The sequence below is a fragment of the Dermochelys coriacea genome, chromosome 1 (genome assembly GCF_009764565.3).
Source record: "Dermochelys coriacea isolate rDerCor1 chromosome 1, rDerCor1.pri.v4, whole genome shotgun sequence".
Taxonomy (NCBI): domain Eukaryota; kingdom Metazoa; phylum Chordata; order Testudines; family Dermochelyidae; genus Dermochelys; species Dermochelys coriacea.
Genome location: NC_050068.2, coordinates 5,378,757 through 5,392,709, shown reverse-complemented (window position 1 = coordinate 5,392,709; position 13,953 = coordinate 5,378,757). Strand labels below are relative to the sequence as shown.

Here is a 13,953-nt window from a genome sequence, read left to right as displayed (position 1 = left end):
CCCGACATGACAAACTTTGCACTGGATACCACACAATCATATTATAAGGATGAACATGGGTGCAGGGTGTTCTCCCAAGGTACAGAGTGTCACAGTGGTATTATTAAACAACTTGGGATAGGCTCTATAATGTTCAGACACCACAACTGCATTTGTTCCTGCAGCGTGCACGTCCGTGGCTGTGGCTGGGTGTGTCAGTAATAAAGGCCAGATGTTCCAGCACAGCAAGAGAAGGTGCAAGGAGGCTTCACACTCATCTTTGTTACCAGCGCTACACACATGGGGCCGAGTGAGGACAAGGTCATGGCTAAGATCATCTTCTGGCCAGCAGCGCTAATCTCGTGTAGGGGACGGTGTATGGCTTCCTATGAGTTGGAGGTGGAGTTCCCATCCCAGCGTACACAAAGCCCCCACAACCATGCTGTCTAAGTTACTCAGAAAACCTCTCCTGCATCCTCTGTTTCCTGATCGCTCAGCAGCCCCCTCCTGCTCAGCCTAGAAGCTTTTCTCTCGGAACAGGAGAAGCAGCCGGTCACGAATCTGTTTGGTTTTCATACCGTACACTATGGGGTTCATCATGGAAGGAAAGAGGAGGTAGAAATTGGCCATCAGGATGTGTACATGTGGGGCGACTTGGTGGCCGAATCTGTGAATTATTGAGGAGAGGACCACTGGTGTGTAGACCACTAAGATGGCACAAAGATGGGCAACACAGGTGCTGAAAGCCTTGAGCTGCTCTTCCTGGGATGCCAGGCTTAAGACAGTCCTCAGGATCTTGACATATGATAGGGAGATTAACATCAGATCCAGCCCCACAATGAAGAGAGCTACGATGATCCCATAGATGTTATTGAACATAATGTGGGCACAGGCCAGATTGACCACGGCCATGTGCTCACAGTAGCAATGGGCGATGACGTGGGACCCGCAGTAGGGCAGGAAGGGACCAGGAGGAGGAAGGGCAGAGGGACCATAAGCAGAACAGCCCGGGCCAAAGCCACCAGCCCGATCTTTGCTATCACTGAATTGGTCAGGATGGTGGCATATCTCAGGGGGTTGCAGATGGCCACGTACCTGTCGAAGGCCATGGCCAGCAGCACAGCAGACTGCATGATGGAGAACGAGTGAAGGAAAAACATCTGCACTAGGCAGGCTTTAAATCTGATCTCCCTGGAATTAAATCAGAAGATGCTCAGTATTTTCAGCACGGTGGTTGTGGATAAAACCAGATCGATGATGGCCAGCATGGCGAGGAAATGGAACATGGGCTGATGGAGGGAGGGCTCTGTCTTGATAACATACAAAAAGGTGCAGTTTCCTAGAAGAGCCAGGGTGAAGACTGAGCAGAAGGCGATAGATATCCAGAGGTGCAGGGCTTCCAGCGCCAGGATGCCCGTGAGGAAGAACACTGATGGATCAGAGCCTGTGCCGTTGGAACCTGACAGGTCTTGTTGTGGCATCTTTTGCAAGTCTTTCCTTTCAATAAAACATAACACATGGAATGAACAGACCTGTACATTAAATAAATGCGAGGGGCCAGTCTCAGCTCTGGAAGAAGTGGACTGACCTTTTGTTGAGTTCATCAGTCATGTTGCAATAACAGTAATTATACAAACCCTGATATTTTTCTGTGCAAAATCATTTAAAGTTCTTAGAATGTCATTACAAGTCACGAGTAATGAACCCCACTTGGTTACAAGTATCCTACCTGGTATACCTCGGTAGTAGGAGATGCATATTGTTTAGTGTGCATTCTTCCATGATGTACCTAGTTTATCTGCCTGCACGGCACGTGCTTTCAGCCTAGAAATACCTGGCATGTTAAGCTGCATGTAGCAAGATGTACCTGGTACATTCAGCAGCACATTCTGGGTATTCAGCCTGGATGAACATAGTACATCGGGGAACATGCATGAGTAGTGCTATTTTGAACTCAGCTTCAGAGCCCGAGCCTCAACATCTACACAGCTATTCTTAGTGCAGTACCTCGAGAAGCACGAGTCTGCGTCTGTCAACCAAACTGTGAGACTAACTGCTGCTCGCTGCGTAGACATACCCAAAGAGCCAATGAGTCTGATCCTGCTCCCATTGAAGCCAGGGAGTGAACTCCCCACCAACTTCTGGGATAACTGAGCCGTTCTTTTTAGGTGACAAATCTGAGGAACTGTCCCAGGTGTCAACAGAAGAGGTTTTGGAACAAACTGATCAGTTAAACAGGAATAAGTCACCAGGACCAGATGGGATTCACCCAGGAATTCTGAAGGAACTCAAATATCAAATTGCAGAACTACTAACTGTGGTATGTGACCTATCACTTAAATCAGCCTCTGATTACAGCAATTACAGCCCAGTGAGCCTAACTTTGGAACCAGGCGAATAGGTTGAAATGATGGTAAAGAACAGAATCATCCCTCACCAGTCTAGTAGAATTCTTTGAGGAGGTCAAAAAACATGTGAACAAGGGCGATTCAGTGGCTATTGTGTATTTGGACTTTCAGAAAGCCTTTGACAAGGTCCCTCACCAAAGGCTCTTAAGAAAAGTCACATGTATTCAAAACAGACTTTGGAGAGCAGAAATTTTATGCTATAAAAAGTCCAAATGAACAGATATGCAGAAACTATTTTCACAAAGGGAAAAATATTACAAGCTGCTATAGGCCATATTGATGGAAGGTTGTAGAAAAATTATTAATTATTTCATGATCTGAGAAAAAATTGTGCTCAAATAATTATGGATTCATACATTTTAAGGCAAGAAGAGACCATTATGATCACCTGCTCTGAACTCTTTTCAATCTGTCAACAACCTTTTAGAAGTGTGGACACCGGACCTAGAAAGAGTGTCCAGTGATGGTCTCTCCAAGCCACACACCTCTCTATTTCTGCTCAATATTCCCCTGCTTATGCCTTCCAGGAGGGAATTTGTTCTCTCCATCACCACACTGCACTAGGACCTCATGTACAGCTGGTTACACATCATGACTCCAAGTTCTTTTTTGAGTCAGTGCTTTCTAAAACACAGCCCCGCATCCTGTAAGCGTGATCTATGGTCTTGGTTCCTCGATGTAGGACCTCACATTTAGTTGTAATGCATGTTGTAATGTAACCTGCAGGTTGTTCAAGTGAGCCCAGTTTAGCAAGTGACTGAGATCGTTTAGATGACTGCCCTGTCCTAATCATTACTTGTCTCTCTGCCAAAACATATGTCCCCCAGACTGAAATCTCCCATGATAACACAGACACACAATAAAGAGTCTCTCACAGTGCAATTGTACCAGGAGAGAGAACTATGGCTCCGTGTGTAACCTGAATGCCCCTGATGTTTTGAATACTCAGTGGTTTCTTCACATCATTTGTTTGTTTGTTTTTTGATGGAATTAAATAGTTCCCTTCTAAATGATCAATCTCACTCTACTCTCACTTATACGGGCCTAAATCCAGAATCATTCCAGTTTTACACCAGTGTGACTGACAGCAGATTTGGCCCAAAGCTTTCCATTTCCTTTAAAATCTCCTATTTAGAAAGATCCTTGATTAGCTTAATATAAACTCCCCAGCGCACCTGAACCCTGGCTGCGTCTTCTTCCCTCTCAGCACATGCTGAAGTCACACACAAACTGCAGGACTCTCCACTCAGCCAGGATCAACTGGGTGAGAGTATTTATACCTCCTAATGACACCCTGGTGACTTTACTCCCCAGGTGGGAGTTGAGAGACGTGGGTCACTATAGAGGTACATTTGGTGGGGGCTGTGACTTGAGCTTTTCAGGGGGACTGGGTGTATAGGGCTAAAAGAATATGAGCTCTGAGCTGTGTTCTATTTCCAGAAATAAAGAGTAAAATGCGGTCTTGTCAAATCATTTATATTTTTTATTAGAGGGAAAAACCAAAAAGAAAAAATCAAATGAAAAGTCTTCCAGAGGAAGTGGGAGAGAGAAGACTCATAAAATATTTAAACAAGCCACCTAACTGAACCCTTCTTGTATCTCTGTGCATCAGAATATTTGAAATCTAAGTACGCTTGCTTCCAGGCTCTCTGCCTAGGATTCATAGAATGCTACTGTCTTTCCTCTCCAGGGTTTTTACCACACATGAGCACTTTTGCTTGTTTGCTTTATGAAATGAAGATTTACGCTAGTTAAATAAACTCTTTAGGAAATCTCTGACTTTAAGCAGTGACTGAATGCCAATCTAATGCACGTGGCTAGGATGACACCTCTTTCGCTATAAAACGTCTATGATCTCCCTGTCTACTTACACAGATCCCGGAATGTAGTTTTACCGCTTCTACTTTGCTTCTAATCATGTAGACTAGTTTTCTTTATATTATATTTGAAAGACAGCTATAAATGTGAATTCAGGTGATTTCTGCCTTCCATAGAGTATTTGAAAGAAGTCTCTAATTCAGCAGTCCCCAAACTTTTGAGGGTCACACCCCGCTCTTATCCCTGTCCTCGGACCCCTGTCCCCAGAGCTGTGGACAGGGCTGTGGCTCGGGTGGAGGGGGCAATGCGAACAGGGGTGTATGGGGGCTGAGGCTGGGACCGCAACTGGGGGTGGATTTGGGGCTGGGAATGGGGCCGTGCCAGGGGTCGAGGCTGGGGGTTGGAGTGAAGCTGCAGCTGAGCTGGGCCTGTGGCCAGGTGTAGCTCCACTCCTGGCTTTGCCACCAGGCTGGGAATTGAGCCATGGCTAGTGGCTGAGGCTGGGGGCAGAGCAGCCAAGATCTCAGCCAGGTGCGGAGCCCTGCTGATGTTAGGGACAGGGCCAGGTGCGGCATCAGGAGCCAGGGACATGGCTGGGGGCGGGACCGGAGCAGAGCTGGGGGTGGGAAAAGGCTGTATGGCACTCCCTCCCCACCCCCCTGGGAGGGCTGGCCCAGGCCTCACCATGACCCCCAAGACATTCCTCTGTGCCCCCATAGGGGAGCACACCCCACAGTTTGGGGACCTCTGCTGTAACTGTAAATAGAAACTGTAGGTTATAAATGTACAACCCAGTTGGTCAGAAGGCAAATATGACAAAAGTGTGTCTACAAGAAGAACCACATGTGACTCAAAATAGTGGGGGAGTCACCTCCTTGAATTGGTACCGAAACAGTTTAGACAAGTTACCCTCCCTGGGGTTGCTTCTCTATACTCTAAACTATATTGACCTGGGATAAAATCATTTGTAACTCAACAGCTTAAAACATGCCCCCTGCCAGGGGTGAAAGTAAGTCGAGTGACTTACCGGTACACTGGGGCCAGTTCTGGGCCCCGGAAGGGGTGGGACATAGGGCGGAAGGGGTGGGTTTGAGGGGGTCAGAGCCAGCGCCAGCCCACACTGTAAGGTAAGTGCCCTCCCACCACGTGGGTAGCAGCAGCAGCCCGGGGCTCCAGGGGCTATTTAAAGGGCCTGGGGCTCCCCTCTTCTACTGTCCCAGCCCTTTAAATAGCTGCTGGAGCCCCACCGCTTCCCCAGCTAGAAGCAGGGGAGTTGCGGGCCCTTTAAATACCCCTGGAGCCCCGGGGAAGCGGCGGGGCTCCAGCGGCTATTTAAAGGACCGGGGCTGCAGAAGCAGCTGGAGCCGCTGCTACCCCAGGGCTCTGGGGGCTATTTAAAGGGCGTGTGGCTCCCCTGCTTCTACCACCCCAGCCCTTTAAATAGCTCCCAGAGCCCTGCAGCTGCTACCCCATGGCTCCAGCAGTGGGGCTCTGGAGGCAATTTAAAGGGCCTGGGGCTCCCAGCAGTGGCTGGAGCCCCAGGCCCTTTAAATTGCCCCCTGGGGAAGCCGGGCTGCTCCAGTACGGTGCACCTGCTCTTGCCGGTACCCCGTACCGGGGCGTACTGGCTTACTTTCACCTCTGCCCTGTGCCCACTAAAGACTGACACCAGCTTAACTCTACAGGCCAGTGTCTGGTGGTACAAGGTTGAATTACGTACAAGATGGCGTCTTCTCTTTTGAAAACAAAAGAAGGGATTTCAGACGACGAGGGTTTTTTATGGAACTCGGTAACGTCAGAACAACAAAACGCTGCTCCGAATTGTTCTGAGGGCCCGGCGAGTGGATTGGAGACATTCTTCTGAGAGGCTCCCGGATAATTTAGTGCATTCCCCACATGCCCTCTTCTCTGGATTTCTGAATTCCGAAGCATGTACTTCAGACAGAACCCTAAGGAAATCACCGGGCCTCAGTCAACGCATGTAACCCAAGCTCTGTATTTCGCCACGTCCAGGCAAAAATCCTGTGTCTCCGAATGTGCCTGGGAATTCATATATGACTGCCAATTCAGTGAGATCTGGGTTTCCTGGTTCTATTCTTGTTCTGATTTTTACTGGCTGGCAGAGTAAATCACCTGAAACAAACAGGTCAGCGCCAACCTGGATGATCCCCTGCAGAAATGGCCTCTTTTTCCTCAGGTCTCCTACCCACAGTGTGCTCACCGCAGCCTTAGAATCATAGAATATCGGGGTTGGAAGGGACCTCAGGAGGTCATCTCGTCCCACCCCCTGCTCAAACCAGGACCAATCTGCAACTAAATCATCCCAGCCAGGGCTTTGTCAAGCCTGACCTTAAAAACCTCTAAGGAAGGAGATTCCACCACCTCCCTAGGGAACGCATTCCAGTGTTTCACCACCCTCCTAGTGAAACAGTGTTTCCTAATATCTAACCTAGACCTCCCCCATTGCAACTTGAGACCATTGCTCCTTGTCCTGTTATCTGCTACCACTGAGAACAACCTATCTCCATCCTCTTTGGAACCCCCTTCAGGTAGTTAAAGGCTGCTATCAAATCCCCCCCTCATTCTTCTCTTCTGCAGACTAAATAACCCCAGTTCCCTCAGCCTCTCCTGAGAAGTCATGTGCTCCAGCCCCCTAATCATTTTTGTTGCCCTCCACTGGACTCTTTTCAATTTTTCTACATCCTTCTTCAGCCTTCCCATGATTTCCCCCCCGCATCTGCCCTGCAGTCTCCGTATGTATTCAGTTTATGTGTTTATTTCTGTTTTGTAGCTCCAGTCTTAGGATTCCAGGCATCCCATGAGATAAAACAGGAAACATTTCCATAGACAAAGCCACCATTCATGGGCTGAGCTGCCTGTATTCTGCCACTCCCTCAGCTGGCCCATTAAGAGCTACAGGGCTCCACAGCCACAGTGACCGTCAGGTCACATTTGCTTCATCTGCCCCCCATCACTCCCATCGCCCATGCTAAAAGATGGGCTTTGCTGCATGCTTGGCTGGTTAACAAATGCAGGCCAAGGTGGATCAAGGTGGAAAGTGTATACCAAAGTGACTGCCTCTCAGGGAGGGGACTCTGCTGGCAGCAACCTCCAGCTTGTAGGAGAGTCCAACCAAGAAGGCTAAGCGACCGAGTCGCATCTGTGTGTGCAAAGCAGATCAAGAGTCTCCTAGACAATCATCTGGGAATGGATCACATGTGACTGACCTATGAGGACCTTACCTTTTCTCCTCTCCAGCAGAAGCAGTTGATAATTCCCCAGGGTGCTCAGAGACACAGGGCTTTCTTCTCCGCCCTTTGATTTTACAGGAAGGCTGTTATCATAAACGTCTCCTGTAAAACTCAGGGCCGCCTGTGCTTAGTGTCCTATCTGTTTAGCAGCTTTCACCCTATTTTTAAAGAGGCAGAGTAGCAGAAATGCACCCCAAGGAGTGTTACAGGAGGCTGGAATTAGTCCTGCATGGCTTGGAATCTGTCTGTGCCCCCAGGTCCCATCCTCCAGCAATCAGCAGCTCATGGGAAGGTTTTGCTCTTGCCTCCCAAGCTGAACCCCAGAATGGACAACCTGGCTTTCCCACTCTGGAAGTTGCTCCCACCTACCATCTGCCCAAGTCCCAACCAGCTACCTCTAGGATGAAGCATATTGATTCAGCGAGGCTTCCTTACCCAGCTGGGGTTGGTTGGTTGCAGGTGGGAGATCATAGAAATGCAGGGTTGAAGTGTCCTCAAGATGTCATCTAGTTCCAGTCCCCTTGTAGACTGAGGCAGGACCAGCTATCCCTAGATCAGCCCTGAAGGTGATTGTCCTGCCCCGGTTTTAAAAACCTCCAGTGATGGGATTCCACAACCTCTATTGGAAGCCTGTTCTGGAGCTTGACTCCCCTGAGAGTTAGAGAGTTTTTCCCTACTATCTAACCTAAAGCTCTCCCTTGCTGCGATTAAGCCCATTGCTTCTTGTCTTGCCTTCAGAGGACAAGGAGAACAACTCCTATCGTGATGTGGTGGAGTATTTTGTAATGTGTTTTTGAGTCCTGTGCTGTGTCTCAGTTTCCCCTGTGTGCTGCATTGTTACCCAGCAGGGGTGGAAAAGGACCTGTTTGCATCCAGGGCAGGCTAAGGGCAGGTCTACACCTAAATGAGGCATCAGTGGAGCTGCACCGATGCAGCTGCTCCACCTAGTGCTTTAATGCAGACGCTCTTAAGCTGATGGAGAGAAGTCTCCCATCAGTGTAGTTAAGCCATCTCCCCGAGAGGTGGTAGCTATGTCAGTGGGCGAAGCTCTCCCACCAACATAGGCTGTCTATGTGTGGGTTAGGTCAGTGTAATGGCATCGCTTAAGGCTGTAGATTTTTCACATCCTCAAGTGACATAGTTATACGGAGATAGGTCTGTAGTGTAGACTGGACCTTAGAGACGTAGGTATAGGAGTCTCCTAGCTATCTGGGCCTTAGTCTCCATATCATGGACTTCCCCATTGAACAACAATTGCTGGCCTGTGATCAAAGGACTGGAGAGGTGTGAGGGGGGTGTGGGGGATAAGAGCTGGCTGCTAGAAGGAGCTGGGGATCTCACCTGGACTCTGACCAGGGCAGTCAGACTGGGGAGACCAACAGAGCTTGAACCAAAGGGTTACTACAACTTGGCTGGGCTCTGAGCTAACCAGAAGAACTGTGCTTTAACCTTCAGTTCTCTCTGCTGCCATAAAGACTACCTATGCCATGTTCCAGTTAATGTATAAACCCTACTGGTTTGTGAAGCTGCTGCAAATGCTGGCGAGGAGCATTAATCCCTGAAGTGTGGACGAGCCTCCATCACGGAGTCTGCTTCAGTCAGACTCACTGAACAGAGCTCAGGGGGAAGCACGAGGGCAGAAAACCCAGAGGTTCAGTTTAAGGAGATGGTGAAGCCATGTGGCTCACTCTGGAGGAAGAGCAAGACCCGTAGGATCCGGCACACTGACGGGGGTTCCTCCTAGAGACTGTTCCAAAGCTTGGGGGTCTGCAGCACTAATCCTGTAGATCTGCAACACCTGTTATAGCTCATTATTTCTGACATTTATGTCTGCATATAGCTATGTCTGAGACAAACATTACCACACTCTGAGTGAAGAAATGAGATAAAAATTGACCTGAGTGTGAAAATGTAAATGTAATTTCTCCTGTAAACATGGCCCTTTCAGATGCAGGGGAGTAATAGCTTCTGGGCCAGTCCCTCAGTGTCAGTAGAGTTACGCCAATTTACACAAGCTCAGGCTCTGTGTTTTAGGGGCATCAGTGCATTTTCATCTCTGCTCTACAATGTGGCTTGAAAAAAGTGCAGCGTCAAGTTTCTCCACCAAAATGTGAACCTTGGGCAGACAGAACAACTAGAATGTACAAACATGCCCCTGGAAAGTAATTCCAGGAGCGAAAAGGAGTGCTTAAGTCATACACCTGTCCTTCCTTTGCATGCATTTGGGAAAAACCAAACACGGCATGAATAAGGTGCCTGAGAGTATATGGCCTATTCCCACACATAGTCTTGAATGGGAGCAGACATGAGAGGGTCTGTCAATCAGATTACCCCTGGGGGAATTCTGCGCATCTGAGGAAGTGCAGAATCCATCTGCCCCGCATCATGCTGTATTTTCCCACATAAAACTACATTTTGCCTCAGAAGTGCTGCAGTGCCGCCTTTGCCCACCAGAGGCCGCTGTGGCGCCAGAAGAGCCGGCTGGTGTAGCGCCACAGCGGCCTCTGGGGGGCGAGTGGCGGCACTGCATCCAGGGTTGTGAGTTCGATCCTTGAGGGGGCCATTTGGGATCTGGAGCAAGAATTGGGGATTGGTCCTGCTTTGAGCTGGGGGTTGGACTAGATACCTCCTGGGGTTCCTTCCAAGCCTGGTAGTCTCTTAGAGTTGAGCCTGGGGATGGGGGCAGGGGTCTGAAGAGACCCATGGGGATGCAGGGTGCAGGGACGGGGCAGATGTGCCTGACTGAATGGGAGAGGCTTGGGGGTCAGCCAGGGTCTGCATGGGGGAGGCTCCTCAACTCCCTAACATTCCAGCTCCTCCCCACCTTCCCCTCCCCCAGCACCTGTTCCATATTTCTCCCACCCACACCCAACACCCCTCCAGGTTCACTGCAGGCTCCTTCACTCTCCCTCAGCTCCTCCATTATCCACGACTCCTCCAAGCTTTTGCACTGCTTTGGACAGGTGCAGGAAATACAGTTCTGTCGTGTAATTTAAATGAATTACACAAAGTTCTGTATTAATATGCCTTGTATGGAATCTATTTGTAAAAAAAAAAAAATTACCAGAATCTTTTTTTTTTGGGTATGCATTGTTACAGACATACTTGCTGACAGATATTTTGAAATAAATTACCAAAATAATCGTAACTGGCATGATTATATGGTGTTATTTTGACAAATAAAATATGAAGAAATTTGCAGAATTTTCAAATATTGTGTGCAGAATTTTTAATTTTTTGGCACAGAATTCCCCCAGGATTACCAGATGTAAGATCATGTTTCATTTATGCTTTTTTCGCAGCTATTATTTATTCTCAGCTATTAAGAGACAGGGTGTCATGTATTCCACCGATACAGATATACCATGCAGGACTCAAGATGACATAGTGTATCAGTGTCAGCCGCAGAACTGAAATTAGGAGGCCATACGCTGTGTTCAGTGCTCAATGGAAATCTGTTGATTTCAATGCCAGTTCCAAGGGCTGGTGGCTCTCTTAGACCACCATGAAGTTCCTCAGGCTTCTGGTGGGGAGCAAGGCTGTTGGGATCTGCTGCATTCGGATGGCTCCCGTAGGAGCCGATGGGGAGGGCAGGGGAGAGGACTGGCTTACTCAGACTCATCTCTTGTTTCCCTTTTGGTGCCACTCTAGCTGTGGCTGTTGGATGAAAGGGAAACTCCAGGGGCTGGCTGTGTGCCTCTGTGATCTAGATCAGGTTTGCTTTGGGTACAAGGGTGCGTGGGGAATTGTCCTGCTTGTCGAGTGATGTTCTGGATTGGCCATGTGGGCTATTAATGATTGCTTCTGTTTTGAATGACTATGCAGCTGGCTAGATGAAAGGTCCCATCACTGGGTAGTTCTTTGAAACAGCCTCATGATCCTTTGACGGATTTGCTTGGTTTTCACCCCATACACTATTGGGTTGAGTACTGGGGGCACCAGCAAGTGGACGTTGGCCATTACAACATGGAAGTTGGAACCATGTATCTTCCCAAACCTGTGCACCATGGACAGGCCCATGAATGGCACATAGAACAGGAAGACGGCACAGATGTGGGAGATGCAGGTGCCCAGTGCCTTGAGCCGGGCCTCCTGGCTCAGACTCAAAGCGGCCCTGAGAATGAAGATGTACTACAGGGAGATCAGCAGGTAGTCCAGCCCAATAACAGAGATAATAACAATCAAACCGTATATGATATTGACTTTTATATCGTCACAGGCCAGTTTTATCACATCCTGGTGCAAGCAGTAGGAATGGGAGAGAACTCTGGAGCCACAGAAGGGCAGCCTTTAAATAAAAATGGTCAAGGGGGCCATCACGGTAGCTCCTCTGATTACTGCTGCCAGCCCTATCTTGGCTATGCTGGGACTGGTAAGGATGGCAGCATGCCTCAGGGGACAGCATATGGCCACGTAGCGATCAAAAGCCATGGCCAGCAAGACAGTGGACTCCATGCCCGACAGAGAGTGGGTGCAGAACATCTGGAGCAGGCATGCATCAAACCCAATGGTGGTGGAGTTGAATCAGAGGAGATCCATCATCCTCGGTGTAAGGGACTGCGGAAAACTTTGTTACGGCCTAGCCAGGGAACTTTCGCTTTTTTGAGCCGAGAGGTTACTGTGGAACATAGACAGCTGCTTTGTTTTTGTGGGATAAAAATAGTTCTTGAAGGACACAGCTGCTTTGCATGGCCCTTTGCCAGGTAGTAGAGAGCCCCCCTTTAAGAAGCACTAATTTTATATTCATAAGCTGTTTTTGTGTAATGCTTATTAATGCTGACTGTCTGCCCCTCCGATGGCCTCCGTCCCAGGCAAAGCTCCGGTGTGCTGGGTCTGCCTCCGTGACTGCAACGCTTGGAGTCCCCGTTGTGGGTGGGTCACTAACCTTCAGTAAAGCCAATAACTCACAGCTGTGTGTAAGCCTCGTTCTTCTCAGAGTCCTCCTGCCAGGCCTGCGGTGCTTCGAGCACCTTGGCCCAGAACACTCAGCATGGTGGATGTGGAGATCAGTATATCAATGGCTGCAAGCATGCAGAGGAGAAGATACATGTGCTCATGGAGGTTTTGCTTGGCTTTGATGATATAAATAATGATGCCATTCCCAAGCACGGCGAAGAGGTACAATGAGAACAGAAGAAAAGCCAGCCAGAAATGACCTGCCTCCAGCCCTGGGATTCCAATCAAAGTGAAGGTGGAAGCGCTGAAGCTGATGTTGTTGGAAGCTGACATGGGTGGGGCGTGTTGCTATTGTCCAGCTGCCTTTACAGAAGCCTGGAATCTAACCAATTATCGTTATCAGTATCACAGCAAGTCCCATTCTGATCTCACTGCTGCTGGCCTCGCTCTATTAATGTTAGTGGATTTACACTGGTTTGAGTGTGATCAGAATCATTCCCTCAGTGTCTCCAGGGGCTGCACAGTCTGTAAATATTTCCCAGTACAGTGCACCAGTCCTGGCAGCTGTCAGCACTCATATGGGAACGTCAGGTCATAGGGTTATAGCTCGCAAGAGCTTGTTGGGGGATAGAGGACACGTTCCTTTTTTGGCTTGTGCACTTCCACAAAAATTATTGGCATTATTACAGAAGGGAAATCTGAGACCTGGAAGGGTCAAGGTGAATGTTTTCCATTGTCCAGTGATCTAGGGCTTATCAGACTTTGCATACCCACGTTCATAGATATTAGGGTCAGAAAGGTCCGTTGCAATCATCTATACTGAGCTTCTGCAAAATATAGGTAAGGGAATTTCACTCATTGAATTCTGGTCTTGAGCCCAGCACCTTGTGGCTGAATGAGAGTGTATCTTTTGAACTAGGGATGCAGTATCGCCTGGCCCCATACAACAAGTATGACTCATACCCCCCAAAACCATGAGATTGGTTTTAAAATAATGAGATTTAAAAATACACTAATGTGGGATTCGTTTTCATGTGCCTTTGGTTTCTCAGTCTTTGGGATGCACCTGATTCAGGGTTTCTAGCTTTTCTGCAACTCACTTTAAAAAAAAACTTTCTTAGGAAAACTGAAAACTGGGATTCCCGCACAGTGTCTTGATCCCAGAAGTTGGGGCTTTAAGAAAGACAAGAAATAGTACAATACTCCCAATAAAATCCCAGGAGTTGGTGCTGCTGGCCCTGTATCTTAAGCGGAGCACCCACAAACGAAGGCACTGAGGGTTAGTTAGTGGACATTTCTGGCCACACAGTCCGTCAGTGACAGAGACGCTTGTTAGGGGGCTTTCCTTTCACCCCCTTCCCTGGTTCTTGTCATGCAAACAGAAAGCAGAAGACCAGAAGTCCAAAGTGCAGACAATATGATGTTTATTGGGGTTAGTTCCAAGCAAACATGTCCAGAGCTCTAGATACTGGCAGAGTCTGTTGCCCAGTGTTCTGTTCACATCTCTGACACCACAGAGCCTTTACCCCGTGTCCCCCTTCCCAGCTCTGATGCCCCAGAGCCTTGCCTGTGTCCCCGTTCTCCATTCCCATTTCCCCATT

At 48.6% G+C, this 13,953-nt stretch overlaps 2 pseudogenes; both read right to left on the bottom strand.

Moving 5' to 3' along the window:
* Window positions 1-495: 495 nt before the first annotated feature.
* LOC119842984 lies at window positions 496-1,460 on the bottom strand (annotated as a pseudogene).
* Window positions 1,461-10,878: 9,418 nt separating this feature from the next.
* LOC119845616 lies at window positions 10,879-12,703 on the bottom strand (annotated as a pseudogene).
* Window positions 12,704-13,953: the final 1,250 nt, after the last annotated feature.